Genomic DNA, 8272 nt, shown 5'->3' on the forward strand with positions numbered 1-8272 from the left:
TGCATTTTAATGTCTCTGTGTGCGAGTGCTGCCTCCTCGCTCCTCTCGAGCTGGAGATGCTGCTTATTTGTGCACACGTGGTCCAAAAATAAGCAATTTCTCCCTTATTATTTTTTACTAAAAAGCTTTTCCCCCGCTACATATTCACTCAGCCATCCCATCAGCGCTGACAGGCATCGTCCGTGGCAACGCTGCAGTAAATACTGCGAGAAGACAGTATCAATTTGATACTTCTGTCAGAGCCTTTAATCTCATCCCTCCTCTCAGAGTCAAAGTCATGAGGCCAATAGAGAATGAAAAGCTACAATTTACGGTGGAGGATGCCTTTGAGAAGAGGTGAATGCTGTGGACACGTTGGTTTCCATAGATTTGAAAAGACCACTGCAGCAACAAAACGGAAGACATCAGTAATAGCCAAGCTCGACAAAAACAAGGTCACCGTGGCATCGGTGTAGCGAGAGTGCACCAAACATGGCCGCACGAGCCCACTTTGAGCGCGCCGCCTAATCCTCAAGCAAATGTTTAGTCATTCGCTTAGAATAAGGTTGGATTTGAAACAGGGCTCGATTAATGGGCAAGTTGGGCCTCGTTAAACCTCCATCTGACCCAGTGAAAACAGTGTTTTAATTAATCTCACCTCAGTCCTTTGATTTGTTTGCTTGAGCTTTTGTGTTTGCATCCTTTTATTGAGACTGTTTAATTAAAGTTTAATTGAGACAAGGTTGGACGTAGTTAAGCATCTACGCGCCGTCACACGCCCGCCACATTATTTATCATGTATTAGCGGCTGTTTGTTTATGCAGGTTTTGTACGACAAGTTGAGGCTGTTTGCGGGTCAGGTTAAACCTCAGCGTGAGCGCGAGCGTGTGGACGTGTTCAGCCAACGGTGGAAAATCACCATCACCAACAGGTTCACTGTCTACTTTGCTCGTTGCCGCGGCGGAAACGCGGCGCCGCCGTCGGTCTTGGAACGCGAACGCGTCGGGCGCGTCGGACGCGCAGCTGGCCGCGTGAGGGTCAGCGCCGCGCGCCACCTCCGGGCTCGCGCACGCCCCTGAACTTCAGACGAACAGCCGAGCGTTGAGGCAAAGCTGCGTTTCGGTTGCAGCTCTGGTGCTGCGGTGGTGCAACAAACAGCAGGAAATGTGGGTGGTTTTAACAAGAAATGGGTTTCACTTTGTGCTCTGAATCAGTTAAGCTGCTGTTTTTATGCTGACTGAAGTGCACGGAATAATACATAAATTTATGAACAACCGCAAATAGCATTGTTCTACACAATCCATTGCAAATGTTTTAAACTGGAGTTTCATGACAGGAGCTGTTGTGTGTATCTATTTGCATTGTTTGAGGCGACGGCAGCAGCTCAAGCTCTGCTCTGCTCTGCTCTGAGTGTAATCGATGGGACGTAACAGGTGAGGCCCAGAGCACATTGTGGTTTCACACCTGTGGATCCTTACGTAACTTGCTATGTGCAATGTCAGCGTTGACAAGCCTTAGTTGGAGCCGCTCGCTGGCCAAATTTAGTTCATTTCCTGTTTTTCTGCCAGCACAAATAACCCGGTGTTTCAAGGGTTTTATCTCGGCAAGAGCTGTAATTATTTACAGATAGAATTCCCCCGAGACTCATTGTGAGACATCAGGTGATGAAGAATCTCTCTCTATGACTCGTACAAACCAAATTTGAATGTCTCAGTATCAATATGGCGTCTTCGCCTCTCGTTCAGGGTCATGAGAAAAACGATATTGTCAGTGTCGGTGGATTTGCTGAGGATTTTGGTTTTAATTCTCACTTTGTATCTGAATTGAATCCTGTTTCCATAATAAAACAGCTACTCAGACAGTGAAGCAGTTGGTGAAATGGCGCAAAGGAAACGGCACATTGATTCTCTTCTCTGCCAAATTCTGATCATTTTATTTACATAGTGCCAGATCACAAAACAAATTAAGTTCCTTGCAACATGTAACACAGGTACATGTGAGTAGAACCAGCACCAGGACACAGTGCAGAGGAACAGTAGAACCAGGCTCTGGACCAGTTGGGGGTAAAATTCAAGAGAGCAGAGAAATAAAAGCCAATAAAATATATTTATTCTTAGAGACAGAGATGAAGCTGCATCACTGAACCTGATTAACGTCACAAACACTGTCACATACGTTGCATCCTGAAGGAAATTCCTCACCTCAAGCGAAGATATTTCACATTAAATCTTTGTGCGTAAGTGGAAATCGCGGTTGAGCGCATTAGCAAACGGTGGTCGGAGGAGAGGCCTGTCTAAACAGAAGACGCCCGCCTCCGGCTCGTCCTCGTCGCAGGACAGGAGCCCACATCCCTGTAGAGAAACCACCGGCAGCTCACTGACTAAGAGGTAAAATAATGGCGCGTCGCATTTTCTCCGTCTCAGCACTTCTGAAGCCCTGACTCGACGTGGCGATGAGTCAGATTGAGAAGCGCGCACCCGGACCGCTTTCCCATCACCCCTGCAGTTGTCTGTGAACGGCGGCTCTCTTCGTGCCCTGGATCACCTCAAACCAGAACCGTAAAAACGGGAACAGCCGCACTCACTCATTTCAGATGTTTGCTAAACACCGCAGCTGCTCTATTTGAGCAATGTCGCCCACGCATCTTGCACCTTGGATGCTCCAATAATTGCATGTTGGAGCGAGAGAAGCGCTCGTGTTAGTGTAATAAGGTTCTGGTCCAGATGTTCGGGATTAAAGGCTTGTTATGGAAATACAATAGAGTTACTCAGGCGGTTTGGTATTCGGCTCCGGCATGCACATGGCATGTAGCTCCATTTAAACAGGCCCCAAGACGAGATTGGGAAAGGATTCAATTGAATATAGCGCAACATGTTGGCATGTTGTATAATAGACGCTCCTAGCATTTGGTTGGTGAAAGAGGTCCATGTTCTTAAAACCAGCACCATAGCAACCAAGCTGTGGACGCCGCCGTGCCAACATACACTAAATGTAGTGTATGTTAAAAGTGTCCTACTCTGAGATTCGCATAATTATCCGACACAAAGCACCGGGAACTATGAAGTGTGGGCATCGCCGTCATTATTTGCAGGCTCGCATGTGTGAAATGTGGGAACCGGTTCAATATTCCCATGTAAACTTGCAACGCGTTCGCCAAATGAATCATGTTTTCCTCCTGTGAAGTGTAAATACGGCAAAATGCAATTTTTTCGGAGAGAGATTCTGTCTGTTTCCGTAGGTGAAACGAGGCACAGACTACACCTCCGACGAGCAAAATCTCCCCTGGTTTTCTCTTTGTCTGATCAGTTCAGTCATATGCTGGTGTTTCCTGGTAAAACATGACAAATGTGAATCCTGTCTGCGCTAATGCAGGACAGCAGCGCGAGGACGGGAACGTCGCGTTCAGGCGCCGTCAGCCCCATCGCGTCTGACACATGATATGTGACGCTTAAGCATCTTCTCTCCTTTATCAATTACAGTGTTTACGCACCTGCAGAATCCAGAATGCTTTGTGCACGATTGCAATTTTCATACTTCAAATTCAATATATGGCTCCATCCTTAAACGCTCTCACTCTCTGTTTATGTCTGCGTGACGAACTTCTTCTTTCTCCCCAAGGGACATTTATTTTTGTAGGTGCATCTGCATTCATTAGAATCAAACACAGCAGAATATTTTCTTTTCTCTTTCTCAGGTTTTCTCCGCCTCTGTCTCTCCTCTAATAATACATTCTATCACTCTAAAGTGTTTTCAATCAGTCTCCCTGGTTTTAAAGAAATTGAGTTTAAAAAGCTCGGAGCGGGGGAAAATGTGGATTGAATTTTAACTTGGGATTCGATTCAAAGGATCATCCTGAGCCACACGTTTCAAAGGGAGTGAAGGCCACGCGCTGACGTGTGCAGGTTCCACAAATAAATACCCGTCCTCGTTTGGGCATTTTCACTGTCGTGAACGTCGCCAGTGAAATAGACAGTGAGCGAGTGCACAGCGTCGCTCAGGTCAGAAGTTCACAGGAAAGTTTAGAGTCACTTCAGAGTCTTTGGTTGCGCAAGCGAAAGGGGAAATTCAGAGTGTTTGGTGCCATTGCACAGTTGTCTGTGGCAGCCGAAGGGCAACGCCGACATGATGCTGAGCAGGTGTTGTGGTTCAGTGTGTTAGCACATGTGTGCGTGTTCATCAAACACATAGTAGAGCAGCAGAGGAGCATTTATTAGATTCGATGTGGACGGAAACTTATAGAGAGCCTCAATTTCCAAAGGCTTCACGCGAAACTAAGCTCTAACTGTTTGGACAGATGTTGCTCACCTGTTTTGTTTTTTTGTATGTGTTTTTGTGTGTCCCAGTCATGAGACACCATTAAAACGTCGCTGGTTACGGCCAGTAAATGACGGATGCCTCCGCTCGCCGCAGCCTAATGCGCACAGACGATTCGCTGACTCTGACAGGAAACTTCCTTTTGAACCGAAGCAAATATCTAAACATAATAAACGCCGCTGCTCAGCCATTCATTAGTAACTTTAATTCCATTTGTTAACCGCGAGCTGGTAATGATTGAAATCCTGTTTTCTTCTCACACCCACGTACGTGCAGCTCCCGGCCTCTGCTTTCTCTGCTTGTCAGCCTCAGATAATAAACCTGGGAAGACATTCAGGGAGTGAAAAAGCACCATTTAATACATTTCTTTTAGAAAATGGATTATCAAATTAATGGAAACTGCTCAATAAGTGCTGCAGTGAGGAATGCTTCCCACCTAATTGAATTAGGGTTTTCATTTCTGTGATTTCTGTTTGTTTTTGGCAGCTGCCATCTGTTTGCCTGGGATCAGCTCTATTAATAAGCTATTCAGATTGAGATGGGGCTTTATTCCAGCAACTGTTTCTCACCTCCTTTCTCTCTCTCTCTCTCTCTCTCTCTCTCTCTCTCTCTCTCTCTCTCTCCCTATCTCTCTCTCTCTCCCCCCTCTTTCTCACTCACTCAAATGATTGTCATGGAAATCATCAGAGGTGCCAAACCACAGACAAAAGAAAGCGCTTTAACATATACCTGAGCCAAAAAGAACAGAACTGTAGTCTAATTATGATGGGAACAATTAAGAGTGTGCATATTTATTGACGGGGGACTTCACACTGGAGCATATGCTCATGAATAGCAAAACGAAGGCAGAATAAGGGGGTTTGGTGGCGCTGGATCACAACGTCTATATGACGGTGCTGCTATTGGGAAAAAAAAAAGTGTTTTTTTTTTTTTACCTCAGAAAGCAGGAGCGACAGCGAAAACGTGCGCTTTTAATTTGACAAAGCACAATATTTAGTAGCATTTACTACTCAGCGTCTGTGTTTCACACCTTCCTCCGAGCAACGTGGCTAATTCTCGTTATCGCAGATAAAGTTCACTCGTGTTCACCGGCAGAAAATATGAACCTCCTTTCCCACTTGTTTATTTTTTTTTTTTTTACCTCTCTTTACCGTTGACAGCTACACTTTCTCCTCCCATGCTCCAAGAACAAGGAATTCCAATCTGGGCTTTGCTCGGTATTCCGATCACACACCTCTCTCCTCCAGTAATACAAGTCTACTTTAAAATTCATAACTACATTTGGAAAGAATAAAAGGGTGCCCTGATGGAATATTTCCAAGGAGCTTACTTGAGCAAAAATACAATTCGCTTTGGCATATTTAATAACCCTAACCTGGTCTTTAAGACATACAGTAGTAATAACAATATTAAAAAAATACTGGCAACTGACAAAACTAGAAATCCGAGCTGTGCCTTAGCATGAAATTAGCTGCTATAATTCCTGCCTCTAGGAGGAAGAAGCAAGAGTGATGGAGGGAATGGAGGAGAAGAAATGGGGGGAACGAGCGGCGCAGAGGAGCCTTGTCGAAGTTAGAGAGAGTCAGCGCAGTTCAAGTCTCATTTTCTGCTGCTCCTTTTTTTGCCTGGGAGGCAGTTTGAATTGAATCAAACAACCTAGATTGATTAAGCGTGGATGAATGACTTTCCAATGACACAGGCTTCAGCTCCAGCCTCATCCTCTCCCTCTGTACATATTTGTCATGGTGACTGAGGGGCTGGTGTGCTTGTTTGCCGGGTTGAGCCGTTTTACCTCCACTGCCCGTTGTCAACGTGGTTCGGTTCCTTGAAAGTCCCGTTCGAGTCCCCCTTTGATTCGGAGGCCTCGCAGGAAGTGGAGCACAATGAACGAGTGTGAGAAAATAGATAACATGCTCTTCCAATTGGAATATGAATTGCTCCGCTCAAGCTTTAGTATTAATCTCTTGGCCTCTTTCCTCTCTCTAGTCCTTTTGTGTTAAGAGGGGGAAAAGATAGGGTAGAGAGAGGGAGGGCAAAATAGAGGGAGAGAGAGAGAGAGAAAAAGAGAGCGAGAGGGAAAACAAGAACTAGAGTATTGAATATTGTGGGATGTCCTGTTCTGAATTAGGTCAGGACCAATCAAAGCTTAAATGCTCTCTCTCTCTCTCTCTGCCTCTCTCTCTCTTTCTCTCTCTTTCTCTCTCTCTCCCTTTTTTTTAAACACTGGTGAACCTTTCTGGTTTCCCTGTGTGGAGAGACAGAGACCCCTACTGTTTCTGCCAGCACACAGGAAGCGGCGCGGCCTCACGTGGCCTCTTCAGTCAGTACTTCACTGCCATCTGTCGGTTGTGATGCGCACTGCAGGACGTTTAGCAAACAAGGACCTTCTATCAGTTAATTATTAAATTCTGCAGTAATCTCTAGCATATATAGGTCATATATTCATCCTCCCTGTGTATTTTAAAAGACATGCTCTGTTTGTGTTTGTTCTTGAGCTCACTGCGGTTGCTGGAGTTTTATTGCAGTGCATTACATTCATTTTAAATAGGATGGTCCTAGAATTATAGCTGCAGATGTAGAATTAATGTCTGTACTGGACTGAAGTAGATATTCCAGCCTGATGACATTATTTGCATTCATTAATTTTAAAACACACCTGCTGATCTGTGATGATTCAATCAGACCCCAGGACAGGATTCACAGCTTAATGACGGTGCTAAGGGTGATTATTGTGTTGATTTATGCAGGAAGCAGTAGATATGCTGCTGATTCTGATCACTGACTTCACTCTTTGGCCGTTTCACAGAAGTAGATTCCACTCGACGAAGCTTTTATGGGGGTACAGTGTGTAAAGATGATGCCAAATGGACGCGCTGGGGCTGTGCCATATGAGGATAGCAGGTTATTTTAAAGGACGTTTTATCATTTAGAAAAACATATTCACTGTGACATGTTCAATAATTTACACGGTTCACAAAAGACATGACACAAATCAAATTAGAAAAGAGAAAAACTATAACCAGTCACACCTTAATAAGCTACTTATTCTAACATTTTAATGAGTATGTGCATGGTTTCTTAATATTCAAATGATTATCTCATATGCTAACATATAACACAGTTAGTTTTCTCCTCAATCATGGACATTATGGCTAAAGAAATCACTTTCATTTATGCTGTGGTGTGAAACATTACAGTGTAAACATGTGTGTCTGCTTCAAATAGACTCATCATAATAAGGCAAAAAGTCTTGTCTCTTGTCCCTGGTCTGTTTGTTCTTTCAGTTCTTTTATGTCTCCAGCGCGTTTTCACAATATTCCTTGTTATATTGGAAATTTGGGATTTCAAAAACCTTCATTCCTGATTGAGGAAATGCTGAAGTGCTTATTCAGTCATACTTACAGTCAAAATTCCTTTTCTTTGTTTGTCTCAGCGTTTCCTTTCCGGGCATCAACACAAAGACAGGATTGCAGTGTATTCTATCTCGTGCGGCATTTTTCCCCTACTAACATCATATTTTCTCCCCCACCCTCTCCCTCCTAAGTGCCCTTCCATTTTAGTTAATCAAAATATATTCACACAATCTCCTCCTCCTCTCCAGTGGATCTGAGAGGCTGATTGGCAATTTCAGCAGCAGCAGCAGCAGCAGCAAAGAAAAAAAAACATAGTTCAGAGGAAGAGATGGACACGGCCAATCCAGTTCTCTGTCGTTACCGTGGCAACGGCTCAACAAGAGGGGCTAGAGCTAACAGGAGAGGGGAGGGGAGAAAGCGGAGGGAGATATGATCAAATGTGAACACTCTATTTTGATTTGATGGGCTGATATACGACTCGCGCTTTATTACTAGGCTCTTCCGCTTCCATTTGTTGTTCAGGCACACGCGTGCAACAAGCGTATGCACGCACGCAGACCCACACATTACACAGTAACAAGCAGCATCTGCGCCTCGCTGATAACACTGCCTCAAGGCTGTAAAAG

The sequence above is a fragment of the Betta splendens genome, chromosome 5, assembly GCF_900634795.4.
Source record: "Betta splendens chromosome 5, fBetSpl5.4, whole genome shotgun sequence".
Taxonomy (NCBI): domain Eukaryota; kingdom Metazoa; phylum Chordata; class Actinopteri; order Anabantiformes; family Osphronemidae; genus Betta; species Betta splendens.